This window comes from Oryctolagus cuniculus, chromosome 14, assembly GCF_964237555.1.
Source record: "Oryctolagus cuniculus chromosome 14, mOryCun1.1, whole genome shotgun sequence".
NCBI lineage: Eukaryota > Metazoa > Chordata > Mammalia > Lagomorpha > Leporidae > Oryctolagus > Oryctolagus cuniculus.
Genome location: NC_091445.1, coordinates 16,695,510 through 16,714,968, shown reverse-complemented (window position 1 = coordinate 16,714,968; position 19,459 = coordinate 16,695,510). Strand labels below are relative to the sequence as shown.

The window sequence follows — 19,459 nt, the reverse complement described above, 5'->3', positions numbered from 1 at the left end:
TGTGTGTCATTGAGTTCATTTGATGTGAAGGATGCAGATGGATTGATAAGAAGATAGATGCCTAAGGAGAGGGTCTGGAGTAGGAGGAGGAAGTGCCAAAAATGGTATAGGGGTATTTCTTTGATCACCCCTGTGATCAAAGATGGACCAGCTGTTAGCCAGGAGGGAACAAATCCCCTTTCCTTTCTCTTTATCTCAGTTAGATCTTGAAGTGCAAAAGGAGAGGGGTGGGGAAAGAAACTGGAGTTTCTGGCTTCCCCAGAGATGTATAAATTAAAGCCATAAATAAACAAAGTAGCTTGTACGATTTAGAGGACTGTTGTTGAAATGAAGGGGAAAATTTGCACTATACGAGCATATGTGTAGTCATCAGTGTAATGGTTTCTGCTAAGCCACATATGGGCTGCTGGAATTCTCACAAAACATACAAACCCACACACAACAATGTTGTTGCTTTTCCTTTCTCCTCACAGATTGGTGGGAAATACATTTTTGGCCAGCTGAGGCAGGAGTCTAATCTACCATTTATGGTAGTGTGAGAGGAAGAAAGGGCACATAAATCTCTTTAATCTGTGTTAGACACTTCAGACAGGAGAGTTTCCCATTGCATGTTGTGCAGTGTATTGGTTTCTTTTGCTGAAAATAATTTACTGCCTTAACATAACAACCATTTGGCCAGCGCCGCAGCTCACTTGGCTAATTCTCCGCCTGCAGCGCTGGCACCCCGGGTTCTAGTCACGGTTGAGGCGCCGGTTCTGTCCGGTTGCTCCTCTTCCAGTCCAGCTCTCTGCTGTGGCCAGGGAGTGCAGTGGAGGATGGCCCAAGTGCTTGGGCCCTCACCCGCATGGGAGACCAGGAGGAAGCACCTGGCTCCTGGCTTCAGATAGGTGCAGCGCACGGCTGCAGTGGCCATTTGGGGAGTGAACCGACGAAAAGAAGCCCTTTCTCTCTGTTTCTCTCTCTCTCATTGTCTAACTCTGCCTGTCAAAAAAAAAAAAAAAAAAAAAAAAAAACCATTTTCATTATATCTAATCATTTCAGGTATTGGAATAGTCTGAAGGTTCATTCCTTCCCCTCTGGGGTCTAGCTAGAACTGTTGACTGAAACACCGATATGTGTGTTTGATAGTAAGCAGTTTACCACTGAGCAAAGTATATTTCCCTAACCCTTGAGTGGGCTTCTATCCTGTGTAACACTGAAAGTTTATGCCAGGGGCCGGTGCTGTGGCACAGTAGGTTAATCCTCTGCCTACAGCACCAGCATCCCATATCAGAGCCGGTTCTAGTCCTGGCTGCTCCTCTTCCAATCCGGCTCTCCGCTATGGCCTGGGACAGTTGGGGAAAATGGCCCGAGAGCTTGGGCCCCTGCATCCACATGAGAGACCAGGAAGAAGCTCCTGACTTCTGGCTTGGATCAGCACAGCTCTGGCCATTGTGGTCATTTGGGGAGTGAATCAGTGGAAGGAAGATCTGTCTGTCTCTCCCTCTCACATCCGTAACTCTACCTCTCAAATAAATAAATAAAATCTTAAAAAAAATAAAGTCATGCCACCCATTTTCTTCCCAGTGTTGTCTCAACTCTGACACATTACTGCTAATTTAATGTTAACTTTTTTTTTTACATTTCACTGGTTTTTCTAATTTCCTTTTTCTTTTCTAGGATCACACATTAAAGTTATTATCATTAAAATCTTCTTGGCTCTGAAAATTTCTGTCTTTCCTACTTTTTCCCACTCGACTGAAGGAGGACTGGTCAAATATTTTATGTGATTGGATTAGATTAGGATTATGAGTTTTGGGGAGGCTTGCCTTTTATAATAAACTCGGTTACTGTTGCCAAAGTCTACCAAAATCAAAATATGTTTCTTTTCAGTCCTCTGCTTAAAAATTCTTGTTTCCATGATTGTCTGCAGCACAAAATTCAAATTACTCAGTCTGGCATACAAAGATTTTCAAAATCTGCTTAGTCTTCCTCTTTAAAATCTCACTTTACAAACCACTGGAGCCTTAGCCAGAACTGAAGCCCCAGTGGTCTTGCAATGCATGCCCTGGCTCCATCCAGGCGTTCATTCCAGGTTGACTCCAAGATTCTCAACCTAACTCCACCCCCAAAGAACATCCCTTCACACTGCTTTTCTCTCACCATTCCCATTTCCCCTTTGTCTTCCAGACTTCTTGTTCCGCACACTTTTCTAAATTTCTCTAATATTTAACACTGTTGCCACCCCTTAAAATTCAACCAATACTTACTGTCTACTTTGTGACTTGCATTCTTGTATGGTGGAGGGTATGTTAAAAACATAGGGTTACTGCTCTGAGTTTACATTTGAGAGGTTTATTTACTGCAAATAAGAAAAACTCTTGCATCCTTTGTTATGAAGGAAACAAGTAGGACAGTACACTTTAGTTGGGGGTTCTCATCTTTAAAGAATACTATAAATGATTTTCTTGTTAGCTACCAGCCTTTCTTCCACTAAGCTGCAGGAGGGGAGAGACAGGCCAACTCAGCTTTATGTCTCCAGCACCTAATATAGCCTTATTGATCAAACCAACAGTTGTGGAGTAAATAAATGCACAAGAGAGGACCACCTAAAAACTAAAAATGCTAACTGATTAAAAAATCAGTTGCCCACATTGCTCATGCCGGATCTACTTAACACACGTACCTTCCAAACACGTTTCTGGAAAAATACACCAGCATCCTTAGGATTCCCATTGGAGTCAAGTATAGCAACGACATAGCTTTCAACTGTCACTAGGATGCAGGTATTAACTTCATAGTTTACGTGTCATAACTTGGAGGTGAACTGAATCTTCCAAATCTAGACCTCCCCTGGTTTCTGAAGTTGAATGAGCCAAGCAAAGCTTGATAAGCCGTAGGCTGGGTCTTAGGGAATTAGCTGCAAGGAAAACCCCCAGAATGGAATTTTAATTCCACTTGGAGAACGAGGTATCAGGGTTAGCCTAGTCCTTTAAGGCTAGCCCATGCAGCCTTCAGAAGGAAAGCGAGAGAAGCCTGCTTGAAATGAAGAAGGCGACCCTCAGCTCCCATCGCATTCTCTCTCCCAGCCCACCTAGCGCCACAGGAACCAAACTCACGCCCACGCCCCGCCTACTTCCGGGTTGTTGCCACGGCCGCCGTCGCGTGCGCAGTGACGTGCCAGTCCCCTGTAGACCCCGGAAGTGCAACTCGAACTTGGTCGGGGCGCGGATCCCGAGAGGGAAAGTCATAACAACCGCACGAGGGAGTTCGACTGGCGAACTGGAAGGCCACGCCTCCTCCCGCCAACCCCCTCAGCCCTGTAGCTGGGGGCAGAGCTCAGGTAGGACTTGGGTTTGCGGGGATGCGAGCTCCGGGGGCCGGCCTGGGTCGAAATCCGCGGAGAGGCTGTCTTGAGTCGGTCTCACGCCGGGATCGTTGGCCCTGGGGCCCGAGGTTGTCAGGAACCACGCTGCGTTTTCACTGGATCCCTGTGACCTGTGGCTGTGACCCTGCTAGATGGGCAGGCTCTACTTGCCATTTCCATTCCCGACAAGGGAGGGACACTTGTGTGTGTTGGATGAGTTGCCTTATGTCTGGGCATAGGGGGTTCAACGAGTCCCTAGAGTTCTTAGCTCCACGGACAGTTCCCTTTCTCGGGAAGGGAGCTGTTGCGGCCTCTGATCGATGACGTGTGTGTGTTGTGTGTCTGCCGACAGAAAGTGTTCTCAACTGCTTAAGCTTTGCCAGAAGCCCTTCATTGCAGACAGAGCGAAGTGCTGTTATAAAATACCCTCAAAGCTGGTTAACATGCGTGGGTGTTGGTGGAACATTACATTGGGATGCAATTTGAAGTTTATTATTTTGTAAGATTTTATTTATTTACTTGAGAGAGAGAAAGGACTTCCATCTTCTGGTTCACTCCCCAGATGGCCAGAGCTGCACCGATCTGAAGCCAAGAGCTTGTTCAAGTGGGTCTCCCACTCGAGTGCAGGGATCCCAAGCACTTGGGCCATCTTCCACTGCTTTCCCAGGCCACAAGCTGGATCGGAAGAAGAGCAGCCGGAACAGGAACCGGCACCCATATGGGGTGCTGGCACTGTGGCCCAGGCTTAGCCTACTATGCCACAGCACCAGTGCTTTTGACTTTGAAATAAAGTTCGATGTATTTGAACACTTTTGACTTTGAAATAGTCAGGTGTGTTTTGGAAAGCAGTTTTCTCTCTCCCTCATCCAGATGTTAACATTCTCGTGGTGCTCTGGGGTGTGTATCTGTTGGACCAAGTAACTGGTTACTTGTGTTTTAGCTGTATTTAATGTCAAGCAATGTTGTGCAGGAAAAATTGTTTGATTTTTCATTTGCAAGCACCTTGTAATGTTTAGTAAAATAATTGCAACATGATGTTAGGCAGTTCGTAGTGCCTTTTTTTTTTTTATATTAAAGCTGTGTCAGGTGTATTCTTTATTTTTAAAAGTTTATTGAGGGGCCAGCATTGTGGTGTACTGTGACTTCTACATCCTGCATGGGAGCCGGTTCCTGTCCCTGCTGCTCCACTTCCGATCCAGCTCCCAGCTAATGGCCTATGAAAACGCGTGGAAGATACTTGGCCCAAGTGTTTGGACCCTTGCCATCCATTTGGGAGACCCAGGTGTAGCTCCTGGCTCTGCCATGTGGGGGAGTGAACCAGGGGATGGAAGATCCCTGTGTCTCTCCCTCTCTGTAACTCTGATTTTCAAAGTGAATTAATAAATCTTTAAAAAAATAAAGTTTGTTTATTTGAGAGAGAATGTTTCCATCCACCAGTTCACTTTTTAAATGCACACAGTGGTCTGGTCTGGCCTGACTTGGCCTGGGCTGGGCTGAAGTTGGAAGTCAGGAACTCAATCCAAATCCCCCATGTGGATAGCGATAACTTAAGTATGTGAGCTTTCACCACTGCCTCCCAGGGTCTGCATTAGATGGAAATTGGAGTCAGGAATCAAAACCTGGAACTGATCCAGGTACTGTGATATGGTAAGGAGATACGGAAACGGGTGTTTTAACCACTAGGCTAAATGCCTACCCCTCTGTCCACCACTGTCTTTATTCTGTTTCCCTCATTGTGAATGACGTTGTAGTCTATTTAGAAACTGAGTCAGAGAGCACATTATTTTCAAGATTTATTTATTTATTTAAAAGGCAGAGCAACAGAGAGAGGGAGAAAGAGACCTTCCATCCATTGATTCACTCCCCAGATCTCTCCAACAGCCAGATCTCAGTGAGACTGGAGCCTGGAGCCAGGAACGTAGCATCTGAGTCTCCCACGTGGGTGGCAGGAGCCTGAGCACATTGGCCACTTTTTGTTGCCTTTCTAGATTCTCGGATTGGAAATGAAGCAACTGAGACTCCAGTTGGCACTCAGATATGGGATGCCAGTGTAGCAAGTGGGGGCTTAACCCCCTGAACCCTAATGATGGCCCCAGAGAGAGCATTTTTTATGAATTAACTAAGGTGTTGGTGTCAGTGCTGGTACTAGGCTTCTTTCTGACATTTTTTTTAAGCTTTATTCATTTGAAAGAGTTAGAGAGAGAGAGAGAAAGAGAGAAGCAAAGAAAGAGAGATCTTCCATACCAGTTCATTCCCCAGATGGCTACATTGGCTAGGGCTGGGCTAGGCTAAAGCCAGGAGCCAGGAGCTTCTTACAGGTCTCCCACGTGGGTGCATGGGCCCAAGCACTTAGGCCTTTTTCCACTGCTTTTCCCAGGCCATCGGCAGGGAGCTGGATCAGAAGTACAAGCATCCAGGACTCAACTGGTACTGGGATTGCTGGTGGGAGCTTAACCTGTTATACCAAAACTCTGGCCTCCTCTTTCTGACTTTTAAACCAGGTGTTCCTTCCACTTAACCAGTGACTCTTGCACTGAAGGATAATTAATTAATATTTATTCACTGATTTGGAGTGTACATGCGGGATCTTATTTATTGGCAGCCTTTTTCCCTTTGCCTTCCCTTTTCTCTATGAAGACAATCTAATATCCATAGACAAGTGGAGATGTGTCCATGTTCTTCTTTGAACTCTAACAAAATCGAGTGTCATTTACTAAGTTGTTCATAACTTGTGCTGTCTCTGTTTTTAAGGTCAGATTAAGTTTGACAGTGGTCATTGATAACTAAATAGCAAGTACTTCTTGGTGCTATGCCAACTTTACTTTTCATTCATGTACCTCATGTAAGTGCAATCGTGACTTATTTCACTTAGCATAAAGTCTTTAAGGTTCATCTATGCTGTGGCATGTGTTGTAATGTTCTTCCTCTTTAAGACTCTCTATGTATGCATGCACTGTATTCTGTTTATCCATTCATTCATCTGTGGACTTAGGTTGTTTCCACTATTGTGAATAATGCTGCTAGGAATATGAATGTGTAAGTGACCGAGTCCCTACTTTTGTTTCTTTTGGCTGTCTACCCAGAAGTGAAATTGCTAGACCATGTGATAATTCCACGTTTTATTTTTTTGAGGAATTGTCATAGTGTTTTGCATCCCAGCTACCTCATTTTACAATCTCATGAGTATTGTACAGTGGTTCCCATTTCTCTATGTCCTCACCAGCATTTCTCCAAAAACTCACCAAACACATTTCTCTCTCTCTTTTTCTCCCTCCCTCTCTGTTTTGCAATAACTATCATTATGAGTATAAAGTAGTATCTCACTGTCGATTTGATTTGTATTTCCCTAATGATGGCTGATGTTAAGCAACTTTTCGTGTGCTTTTTGGTCACTAATATTTCTTCTTTGGAGTTGTATTGCTTTAAGATCTGATTTTAGTACACATTTTTGAACCTTGGTGTATTTTTAAGGATTAAGAAGACAGTCTGCTTGTCTGTTGTTGCTTTTAAAATCCAAAACCATTATAATTGTCAAAACTCACAATTATTTCTGTACCCGGTTTTGCAATATCTTCAAACTTAAAACTAAAGGAAACCAGAAAGCATCTTTGGTTTCAGATAGTGATGAAAACAGTTCAGAAAAGCCAAAGATCATCCTGACTTGCTTTGATTTTTCTTATTTTAATTAGAAGGAATGAAGTATATTGATTGACTGGGTCTGTGAAGTAGATTTTCTTTGCTAGGTAGCTGGGGCGAGCAGGAAACAGAAGAGCCAAAATGATGATGAACAGAAAAAAGATGTATCGGGTAGCAGCACAGCAGTTAGATGTGGCTAGATGGAGAATGGCAAAGGAGATCAGTAACAGTGATGGACGATGAGCATCAGAACTGACAGCCAAGGATAGGGGACCTAGCAACAAAGGGACATAAAATAATAGAGCGCTGAGATGGGGATGGGATGGGGGTTAGTGTGAGAGAGTGCAGATTGCCAGCTGCATCTCAGCTTGTGTTTCTGAAGTGAAACTCTTGGTCCTGAATAATCCAGGAGACCTCTGTGGCTGAATGAATGTGTGTCAGTGGTATGGGATGGTTCAGCAGTTGGTTTGGAAGGTGTGCACTGTCTGTAGCTCTATAGGAAGAAACTAGGTTCTTCAGACCATCTATCACATTACTTCCATTCATAGAGTAATGAGGTTTGATTGAGTGATTTAATTGAGTATGTAATTTAACAATGTCAAACACTGGTAAAAATTTTTTGTGTGTGCATAATCTGTTTAAGAAGGAAAGGATTTTTTTTAATCCAAAATGTCTGATTGCCCATTAGTTCAAGATAACATATCTTTAAGAAAAAAACTAGTTATATTTGCTATGCTATCATTTATTAGAGACTCTTGGGGTACTACTTTTAGCTATTTCAGTTATAAAGCTTATTTCAATCAATTCCTTTTCCTTAGTTTAAGTAATGAATGGAAATTATACCACAATTTTACTTATCACTCTTTAGCAAATTAAAATTGATTAATTTGCTGCAGATGAGGTAGCAGATGACTGACTTGCTGGAGTTTTCACAGCTAAGTTACAGTTTAGCGTCAGCAGTGTTATGCTGCTGTCTCTGATATTAGTTTTCTTCTTCTGAGAAGCAGTTCATTTTGCAGTATAAACAATTGAGATGATTTTTGCGTCAGAGTAGATATCACTGTGAAGACAGATCATTGAAGCAAAACATTTGTAGCATGTCTCCATTTCTTTGTAGTAGATTGTATATTTTCAAGTAATGTCTGGGTGGCTTATATTCTTAGATTTGCGTTGCTTAGAGGTAAGAGGGGGTGATAATAGCTCTCAAAAATCTGGATTTGGCCCTTCTAATAGCTCTTTACAGAATGATTACAGGCCGGCGCCGCGGCTTAATAGGCTAATCCTCCGCCTTACGGCGCCGGCACACCAGGTTCTAGTCCCGGTTGCCCCTCTTCCAGGCCAGCTCTCTGCTGTGGCCCAGGAGTGCAGTGGAGGATGGCCCAAGTGCTTGGGCCCTGCACCCGCATGGGAGACCAGGAGAAGCACCTAGCTCCTGCCTTCGGATCAGTGTGGTGCGCTGGCCACAGTGCGCCGGCGGAGGCGGCCATTGGAGGGTGAACCAACGGCAAAGGAAGACCTTTCTCTCTGTCTCTCTCTCTCTCACTGTCCACTCTGCCTGTCGGGGAAAAAAAAAAAAAAAAGAATGATTACAACTTGTACCTAACAGTGTGACAACTAACTGCTGTGCAGTGTGGCTAATATTCCTGTTGCCTGCTAATCACATTGTCATCATATGTAATCAAGTACAAGAAAGCGGCAGGAAAGAGACTATATGTGGTTGAACTGACATACTACATCTGTTTAAAAAATGATTCAGGGTCCGTGAGGCATTCGAGTGATGTCCTTTTCCTATACAAAGCACAGTTTGATTAATGTTCTGTGTATAGAATATGGAACAAGCTGGAATTCTGACCAAGATTATAATCCAAGGTGTGTGTGCTTAAAAATGTAAAAAGGCTGATTTGTTGAAAGGTAAGGTGCTTTGTTACTTTGAATTACTCTATTCCTTTTGATGTCATCATTTTCGTCTATTAAGTAGTTTGGACATTGATTAATCATCTTGATCCATTTAGTTTAATTATGTAATTGGAGTATTTTGCCTTAAATGGGTATTCATACCCAGAAATCAGTGGAGGTTACAAAGGATCGGATCAGGTGAGTTGAGGAAGTTCAGATAGAAAACAAAGGAGATCTGTAAGCTGGGATTGGCTGAACAGAAATAGCACTCTGAATGTCGAAAGAGTTAGGGCAGGAAATCAATAAAGGAGCAGGAAAGGTCTAGGATTTAAATGAAATATGAGGGAAGGAAAACATGGACAGCGCTAGGCTGTGGCTCAGTTACTCCAATCCACTGAAGCTGGATGCCTCATCATAAGGCAACCTGGACTCCACACTTGAGGGTTTTAACATGCTTGTTGTAGTGTGTGCTGTGAAGACAACACTTTAGCTAAATATTTGTATTATTGTAGAAGTATGTAAAGTATGCTATGGGAGAGCTATAAAGCCTTTCCTGGGGTCACTGGAAGGTTTTTTGGAGAACTGTCTACTTATATTGAGAACCTAAGGATGGATAATTTTAAAACTTTCAGATTTTAAAATAAAAAATTTTTAAAAAGATTTACTTATTAGAAAGGCAGAGTGTCAGAGGGGTGTGTGTGTTGGGGCAGGGGAGATAAATCTTTCATCCATTGATTCCCTTGCCAAATTGGCCACAACAGCCAGGGCTGTGCCAGGTTGAAGCCAGGAACCAAAAAGTCCATCCAGGTCTCCCACATGGGTTACAGGGGCTCAAGCAGTTGGGCTATCATCTGCTACCTTCCCTGCGTGCATTAGTAGGGAGCTGGGTAGGAAGCAGAGTAGCTGGGACTCAAATTGGCCCTCTCATATGGGATGACAGTGTTGCAAGTGACAGCTTAACATGCTGTGCTGTAATGCTGGCTCCACAGAAGGACATTGCACACAGAAGAAATTGTTCTCAGTCATCTGATGTTTACAAAAACAATGAGTATTTTGCAGTTACTAGAGGAGAACATTTGATTGAGCTGAGAGATGGGATTGGAGAATGATAGAGGAACCAAGGCACAGGAGTGGGATGTGCATAAGACATAAGGAGAGAAGCTTGCTGAGGAGTTTGCTTTGCCTTTGTAGGCAGTAGGGACTAATGAAGGGTGTGTCTTGTCTCCTCTTTAGTACACAGTTCAGGGAAAGTGTTTGGCTTTTGGTTAAGATGCTGCTTGAGGGGCCTGTGCTGTGCATAGCGGGTTAAAGCCCTGGTCTGCAGCACTGGCATCCCATATGGTGCTTGTTCAGGTCTTGGCTGCTCCACTTTCTGATCCAGCTTTTTGCTATGGCCTGGGAAGGCAGTGGAAGATAGCCCAAATCATTGGGCCCCTGCACCCACATGGGAGACTCGGAAAAGGTTCTTGGCTCTTGGCTTCGGATTGGAGCAGCTGTGGCCATTGTGCCCATCTGGGGAATGAACCAACAGATGGGAGACTTTTCTCTCTCTCTTTCTCTGCATCTGCTTCTCTGTAACTGCCTTTCAAATAAGTAAATAAATCTTAAAAATAAAAAAAAGTAGATGTTGCTTGGGATGCCAACATTCTATATGGAGTGCCTGAGTTTGAGTACCAGCTTTGTTCCTGTTCCCAGCCTCCTGCTAGTATGTATCCTGGGAGGCAGCAGGTGATGGATCAAGTGGTTAAGTCCTTGCCACTAATGCGAGACTGAGATTGAGTTGCTGGTTCCCAGCCTTGACACCCATCCTAGCCGCAAAGCTATTGCAGGCATTTAGGGGGACTACCAGCCGATTGGAATCTGTGTTCTCTGTCTCTCTATCTGTTTCTGTATGTCTGTTTGTCTCCCTGTCAGATGAATAATTATAAAAATTTAACCTCGACTCAAAAGAGTTCCACCCTTTGCTGTCACCTTCTGAATGATCATCTCATATTTTTTCCCAGGAATGTTGGGCCATGCTGTCTAACCATGGGATTTAGAATGGGGACTGATCATACCCCTGTAGTCTTAGGCAGGGCTGCCTGTGCCAGAATGATAAACTGTGTCACTTAGTGAGGCTTTGGAACATGTTTTTATCAGCTGGCCTGGAGACAGCTCCATATTTGGGCAGCCAGTTCAGTCATACCTATGTAATTGAGTTGCAATAAAATTTCTGAACACCATGTCTCCTGTGAGCTTTCATGGTTGGCAGTACTCTGTCTTGTCACACATTTTTTTTTATTATTAGTGTATATGTGTATATATATATTTAAATATTTATTCATTTATTTGAAAGACTACATAGAGGGAGAGACAGATAGGGGCATCTTCCATCCAGTGGTTCACTCCCCATATGCTGCAACATCGGGGCTGGGCCAGGCCGAAGTCAGAAGCCCAACGCTTCTTCTGAGTCACCCACATGGTGCAGGGGCCCAAGCATTTGTGCCATTTTCTGTTGCCTTCCCAGGCACATTTGCAGGGAGCTGGATTGGATGTGGAACAGCCAGGTCTTGAATCGGTGCCCATATAAGACACCAGTGCTGCAGGTGGTGGCTTTAGCCACTACGCCACAATACTGGCCCCTGTCACACATGTATCAGGAAGGTAACAAGTCTTTGACTCCATGAGGAGAGGATAGTGACAGTTCCATGTTTGGTACCCTGCTAGTCTCTGTCCTGTATGCCTCTTCCCTTCGCTGATGTTAATCTATATCCCTCTCCTGTAAAAAACAAACAAACAAACAGCAATATAATGGCTTTCAGTGAGTTCTTTAGAGTCTTTCTAGAAAATCATGAAACCTGAGGGTGGTTTTTGGAATCCTCTGAGCTTACAGTTGATGTCAGACTCAGGGTTTTCTCTTTTGTGGACTATTTCCTCTAATTTTTTAGTTGTCTAAGAACCCTTAACATCTCCCCTCTCTTCCTCCCTCCCTCCCTCCCTCCCTCCCTCCCTTTCTCCCTCCCTTCCTTCCTCCCTACCTTCCTCCCTCCCTTCCTCCCTCCCTCCCTACCTTCCTTCCTCCCTTCCTCCCTTTCTCCCTCCCTACCTTCCTCCCTCCCTTCCTCCCTCCCTGCTTCCCTCCCTTCCTCCCTCCCTTCCTTCCTCCCTCCCTCCCTCCCTGCCTCCCTCCCTTCCTTCCTCCCTCCCTTCCTTCCTCCATTCCTCCCTCCCTCCCTCCCTCCCTCCCTCCCTCCCTCCCTTCCTTCCTTCCTTCCTTCCTTCCTTCCTTCCTTCCTTCCTTCCTTCCTTCCTTCCTTCCTTCCTCTTAGCAATTTTGAGAACAAAGCCAAAGATAGTGCTGATGTTAAAGAAGCATATCTTCTGGGGCTGGCGGTGCTGTTGCATAGAGTGTAAAGCCACCGCCTGCAGTGCCGGCATCCCATATGGGCACCAGTTCGAGACCTGGCTGCTCCACTTCTGATCCAACTCTCTGCTATAGCCTGGGAAAGCAGGCTTAAAAATCTTAAAAAAAAAAAAAAAAAAGTGTATGAGGGGGTATGTATAGAGTATATGAAAATACTATGCCATCTTCTAGAGGGGCTGTGAGCATCCATGGTCCTGTAACCGATCTCCCAGGGATACAAAGTGATGACTGTAGCAAAGCAACAGCCACACCCCAGTGAGAAGAGAAGCTGGAGGAGAGGGGTCTGGCCTGCCACTGCCTCACTCCCCTTTGCACCTAGACCTGATTTGAGACGGACATATAAACAGCCCTGACTCTTCACTTGAGCTGAGTTTAGGGTCTAAATCTTTTTTTTTTTTTTTAAACAGCATATCTTCTAACATTAGAGAGTATTGAGAAAAGTACAAGAATATTATACAAATGCCCCTAAACATGGTGGTACTTCCCTTTGTAATTGCTACAGACTGAATTATATTCACCCAATTCGTGTTGAAACCCAGATCCCATTATATCTCTTTGGAATAAGGGAATAATTAATGTTAAATGAGATCACAAGGATGGGGCTTTGATCCAATAGAATTGTCTAAGAAGAGACACCAGAGGGGTTGGTTCCTCCCTGCTGCCTGCCACCGCATATAAATACACAGTGCAAAGGCAGACACTGGCAAGACAGGAAGAAAGCCCCTGTTAGAAACTGACCAATCTTGCTGAACCTTGATTCTTAGATTGCCTTAGCTTCTGTCCTCCTGGACTATGAGAAAATAAATTTCTCTTATTTAACCAATCCAAGTGTATGGACTTCAGCTTTCTGAATTAGGGTACTGCTAAAACAAGTACTTAAATATGTAGAAGTGGCTTTTGAACTGGGAGTGGGTACAGGCTGGAGGAGTTCTAAAATGCATACTACCAAAAACAATCGAGGGTGACTATTGGAAATATGGATATAAAAGGTGATTCTAGTGAGGATTCAGAAAGAAAACAGATGAGCTGGTGAGCCACCACCCTCTTTGGGAGTGCATAAATAATAGTGAATGGAGCGTTGGTGGAAATAGGGATTCTAACTTCATTCTGGTGGGGTAGAAATGAAGAATGGTTTATTGCACACTGGAGGAAAGGCAGTTTGTTTAAAGTGGCAGAAGACTTGAGTGAACTGTGTTTTAGTGTTTTCTGGAAGGTAGAACTTGTGAGTGGTGAAACTGGGTAATTATCTGCAGAGAATTCTAAGCAAAGTGTTGAAGTATTGGCCTGGTTCTTCCTGACTGTACAGGGTAAAATGTGAGAGAGGGAAATGAAGATGGAATCATTAAGTAAAAAGAAAACAGGACTTGAAGATTTGGAAATTTCTCAGCTTATCCACGTTGTGAAAAAGGAGAAAGCTTATTCTGAAGAAAATATTAATATACAGTTGAACATAAATTTGATGAAAAGGAAATGAAGCCTGTATTAGAAATAGGATTATACTAACACTTAACACTGCTAACTGGGACTAAAGGAAAAAGAGCAAATGGGATGTAATGAAACAAGACTGTGAACATGTATTATTATTCAAGAAAAGGGAAGATTGGCTTGATATGACTCAGCTAGAAAGGGCTGCCACTTTCACATAGGCGTAGGGATGGGGTTCCTCTTGGGTTTTAGGGGACAGAGAACAGAATGCCGCTGTCCTGTGCTTCTGGGACAGGACCACTGCCCAGTTGTGATTAGAGCTACTCTACAGCTCTGTGGTGGTGATGCTACTTCAGGTTATTGTTGAAAATTAAGATTTAATGGAATTTGGGGCTGGCGCTGTGGCGCAGTGGGTTAACACCCTGGCCTGAAGCGCTGGCTGGGATGCTGGTTCGAGACCCGGCTGCTCCACTTCCTGTCCAGGTCTCTGCTATGGCCCGGGAAAGCAGTGAAAGATGGTCCAAGTGCTTGGGCCCCTGCACCCACGTGGGAGACTTGGAAGAAGCTCCTGGCCTCAGATCAGCACAGCTCCAGCTGTTGCGGCCATTTGGGGAGTGAAACAGTGGATGGAAGACCTCTCTCTCTCTCTCTCTCTCTCTCTGCCTCTCCTCTCTCTCTCTGTAACTCTGAATTTCAAATAAATAAATAAATCTTAAAAAAAAAGGTTTAATGGAATTTGCCTTCCTATGGTTTGGATTTGTCCAGGATCAAACTTTCCTCTTTATAATTTCTCTCTTTTAGAAAGGGAATGTCTATTCTTTACCTTTGTATTTTAGAAGTATGTAGTTTGTCCTTTTTCACAGGTTCACTGCTGGAGGGGAATTTTGTTTTAGGGTGAACCACATCTTGAGTCTCACCCATATCTCATTTAAATGATGTTTACTTCAGCCTTTGGGCATTAGACTTCACAGTTGATGCTGGAATGAGTTAAGACTTTGGGACTTTTCATTTGATAACGAATGAATTATAGAGGCCTGGGAACAGAATTCTGTGGACTGAATTATATCCTCCTTCGCACTCATTCATGTGTTGAAACCCTAACCTGCAGTCTGATTGGTTTTAGAATAAGGAAGTCATTATGGTTAAATGAGATCATAGGGTTGGGAACCCTACCTGATGGGATTCCTGTCTTTGTAAGAAGAAACACCAGAGATCTGTCCTGCACCCTCCTTAAGAGAAAGTTTTGTTGTGGAAGCCACCCTGTCTATGATATTTTCTTATGGCAGATTGAGCAGACTAATATACTAATTAACGGCTTTTATTGTTGTTGCTTAACCAGTGATTAGATTATTGTGCTCCAGTAGAGCAGGGTGAAGATTTTGATGAGCTTAATTTCCAGTAGATCCATTTTAGAGTTATCTGAAATTGTTCAGAAACTGAAAAGAAGAAATGAATCAGGAAAGCCTAAGGATGACTTTTAGATTGCATACCATCTAAGTCACTGAACAAAAATGGAAGTACCGGAAAGTAAAGACAGAAGAAAAGATGGAGTGAAAATGATAGAAAAATAATACATCTGTGTCAGGCTGTAAGGGTTCCAGTGCAATGCCCCACTCTATTTTGAAAATAGCTTAATTGTGGATATTTACCATCTAGCAACATGTATCATAAATTTAAGGACCTGTGACTTTTATAACTTTTTTTTTAAATGGATTTACTTTTATCTTGCTACACTGAAGTTTTCCTAGAGCTTTAAAATTAACAGGACTTTCAATTAGATACAAAAGCAAAGGTATATTTAATGGAACTTAATAGATAATGTTCATCCACTGTTGTGTGTTCCTGCTGTTTTCTGAGCATGGTACAAGTAGCTTGACAAACATACTTCCAGCTAATAATAGGGAGGAAAATCTAGGACAAAATATAAGGCATTCCAGTTTATGAGGAACTAAATATAATATTTGAATTACAAACGTTAGGTTAAGTATTTACTTATGGACTTTGAAATGGAATAGCAGTTTAGAGATCTACCAGTAAATGTGGAGTAGGGAAACATGAAAAACAAGATAAGACTTTAATGTTTGCAAGGAATGCAGTTCTAAGTAATAACATTAGATTTAGTTCTATATATTACAGTTTCTTAAAAAAAATTTTAAAAATATTGATTATTTAAAAGAGAGAGAGAGAAATATTGAGAAATTGATTTCCCATCAGTTACTTTATTCCTCAAATGCCTACAACAGCTGGGGGTGGGCCAAGCCAAAACCAGGAGGCAGATACTCAACCATGTAGGTGGCAGGGTCGCAACTGCTTGAGCCATCATCTGCTGCCTCCTAGGGTGAATATCAGTAGAAAGCCAGAATTAGGAGCAGAGCTGAGACTTGAACTGCAAATCCAAGTGCTCCAAAATCCCATACTTTTTGACCTGACTGTCATGGTGCTCAAAAAGTTGGATTTCAGATTTTCAGATTAGGGATACTTAACTAATAAAGTCTATACAAATATTCCAAAATCTGAAAAACTTTGAAAAATTTCAAGTCCTAAACATTTTTAGTATAGTGACATTTAAGGCTATCTCAAAAAGTTTGTGGAAAAATGGAATTAAGAGATTTATTTGTGCAAAATATTTTTGGAATCTGTGCATAATTTTTTCATGGTATTCATTTTCCTTGAATTTTTAAAAACTTATTTTTATTTGAAAAGTAGAGTTACAGAGAGCGAGAGAGAGACAGGTCTTCCATCCGCTGGTTCACTCCCCAAATGGCCACATTTTCCAGAGGTAGGCTGGTCTGAAGCCGGGAGCCAGGAGCTTCTTCTGGGTTTCCCATGTGGGTGCAGGAGCCTAAGTAGTTGGGTCATCTTCTGTCGCCTCCCCAGGGAGTTAGATTGGAAGTGAAGCATCCAGAACTTGAACCAGTGCCCATATGGGATGCCAGCACCACAGGCAACAGCTTTACCTGCTGCAACCCTGGCCCTTCCTTGAACTTTTTAAAGACATCTTTTTATTAGGATCCATGCAACACAAATGTTGGCAGTCATAAGGAGATATATCATGAGTTTTAAGTAAATTTTAAAGTTTTAAAAGAAATTTGAACTAAGTTTTTAAAGAAATTTCAGGCACAAGGATATATCTATATTAATATTAATATATCTATCTACTTAATATATTAATATAGATAGATACTAAAGACCTAGAGTAGAGGGAACTAATATTACCACATTTGAAAGTGTGGGTTTTTTTTTTTAATGCCTTATAATTTGAAGAGGTGACATCTGCTCATGCCAATACTTGGTTCTACTGTTGAAAAAATGGGAATAATCATGTGGTCTTGGTTCTAAAAGCACTTTCATCTGATTCTACTTTTGGAAAATTATTATTATTCTGATGGATCTTTGGAGTCTTATTTTTATCACTGACGTGTCTGGTTTTGCCTCAAGTATAAAATATTAGACAAACTCTCTATAAATTCTACAAGAACTGCATTTGTAATTTCAGGATCCCCAAGCTAAGTGGGCCTGTACAGTGTTAGCATTTTAAAAATTAGTTTCCAGCAGATTTAAGTAAAAACCAGTTTTTTGATTTCTCCTGAAAATTATGAAGGTCCAGTCACACTGGGGTGTTATTCTGTATGCAACAGTGGGATAAATAGTAACTCTGTGAGGAGAGCCATATGTTTTCCAATTTGCTGCAATCTCCAGTATAAGCTTATAACTTACTGGGCTCCACTGCCCACATTTACCAACTTTCTGGAGCCTGTAGTCATTCATATTTTTGATAGATGCGTTATATAAACTTTAGCATGGATACTAATAGTGTTTGTCTTTGCCTTTTGGTGTGTGACATTCAGTGTAGACCCCTAGGAGAAGCTTATGCTGTAAATTAGACTGTTTCCTCTGCTATTCTCTAACGACTTCCTGGAAGCTGCGTCCAGGTGGAGTGGGGGTCTATCTAGTAGATTGGACTCTGGCCTGAATTTTAAACAGGATGGCTCCAGTTTTGATTCTAGAGCTTCACCAAGTTGATTTTAGTAGAGGCCTTCTGGACCTCTTTCCCCAGCATCAAAGCATCCATGGTATCCTCTTCTCTTGGTGCCTTTTCCTGCTTTTCTCTAGGTAGCCAATAGGCTAAATCAGGTGGTTGTGATTACAGTACTACTATCGATAGGCAAGAGATCACTATTTTCAAATAGTGATTGTGATGCTGAAAATGTTTCCTGCATTAGGAATACTATAAGAACTGCTAAGAAACCAGACAATTCAGTTTTATCATGGAAATGAACTATTTACTTAAAGCAGCCTTATTTATTCTGAATATTTTTCCTCAGTGGGAAACATGTATAATTATTTTTACCAAAAACATATGTGATTGTGTCTTTAAGTGTTTTAATTGGAAAATAAGGTTTTCCGGTCTTGACTCTTTTTCTCTTGTAATGAAGACTTTCAGCCAGGTCAACCCTTAATACTGAAAATACTGAATTATGAAAGCTAATTTTTCACTGGTTTTTAAATCCAGCGACTGTTAAACGAACCATTTACATTTTCGTAGATCCAAAGAAAGCTCCTGCTACACACAGAAAACAAATTGTTGCTGAATTGGAAAATCATTAGACAGTTCAGTGGTAGTGAGAATTAATGTATCTGAGAACTTAAGGGACATTCACTAGTTCACAGGAGATTTAAATATATGCTGTCTATTGTGGTGTAATAAATTATCCCCAAATTTGACAACTCAAAGCAAAAAACATTTATCTCACATAGCTTCTTAGGGTCAGGAACCAAGAAGCAGTTCTTTTTTAGAGTGTCCTGAATTTGTGGTTAAGGCATAAAGCCAGGCCTGCAGTCATCCTCTTTATTTTTTAATGTAAAAGATTTATTTCTTTATTTGAAAGGCAGAGTTACAGGGAGAAACGCAGAGATACCTGCTGGTTCACTCCCCAAATGGCTACAACAGCTTGGACTGAGCCAGACAGAAGTCAGGAGGCTGAAACTCCTAGGTCTCCCAGTGTGGGTGGCAGGTGCCCAGGAACTTGGGCCATGCTTTCTCAGGTGCTTCAGCAGGGAGCTTGATTGGAATTGGAACAGCCTGGACTCCCGGCATCCGCGTAAGATGCTGTCATCACAGGCAGCAACTTAACCCGCTGTGCCACAATGCTAGTCCCCGCAGCCATCCTTCCAAGCTCACTCATGTGTTTGTTGGCAGGAAGCTTCCGTTACTTTCCATGTGAACCTCTCCATAGGGTTGCTCAGAATGTGAGTTCCCCAAATGAGAAACCCAAGATAATAAGAGAACACCCAAGATGGGTGCTATAATCTTTTGTAACTCAAATCTCAGAAATTTCCTACCCTCACTTCTCCTATTCACCATTGGTCAAAAAGACCAACTCCAGTATGGTGTTGCAGAACCATATGATGGTGTGACTACCAGAGGATGGACTAATTGGAGGACCTCTTTGAATTTTCCACCATCTACCCTATAGGTCTGTCTGACAAATCCTATCCTCTGGCATGCACACTTACTTCGCTTGCTACTTCCCAAGGTCCTCAGGTGTCTCAGCCTGTTACTATATCATCTCAGAGTCCAGAATCCCATTGTTTAACTTCAGGTCAGATGTTGATGAGCTCCTTGGATGTAGTTCCTTGACAACAGCTTCTTGATTATAGTTCCTTTCCAACTACCTATGTTCCTAATATACAGTGGAGGCACAGGTATAGGATAATTGTTTAATTTGTCCCTGGGTCTTAATTTGTGATGG

At 42.5% G+C, this 19,459-nt stretch overlaps 1 protein-coding gene and 1 long non-coding RNA gene across 12 annotated transcripts in view; one reads left to right on the top strand and one right to left on the bottom strand.

The window, feature by feature from the left end:
• Positions 1-3,103, bottom strand: part of LOC138845140 (uncharacterized) — a 34,949-nt gene extending 31,846 nt beyond the window's left edge. For both annotated transcript variants that reach the window (XR_011381931.1, XR_011381932.1), the window contains exon 1: positions 2,666-3,103. This is a non-coding gene — a long non-coding RNA (uncharacterized lncRNA). The remainder of the gene's footprint in view (positions 1-2,665) is intronic.
• A 15-nt stretch (positions 3,104-3,118) lies between these two features.
• ARB2A (ARB2 cotranscriptional regulator A) overlaps positions 3,119-19,459 on the top strand; it is a 472,110-nt gene continuing 455,769 nt past the window's right edge. For 5 of the 10 annotated variants that reach the window (XM_008261940.4, XM_051853992.2, XM_051853991.2 and 2 more), the window contains exon 1: positions 3,119-3,322. The gene's annotated coding sequence lies outside the window, so the exon portion shown is untranslated. The remainder of the gene's footprint in view (positions 3,323-19,459) is intronic. The other 5 variants (XM_051853996.2, XM_070056470.1, XM_070056471.1 and 2 more) reach the window with 4 other exon arrangements.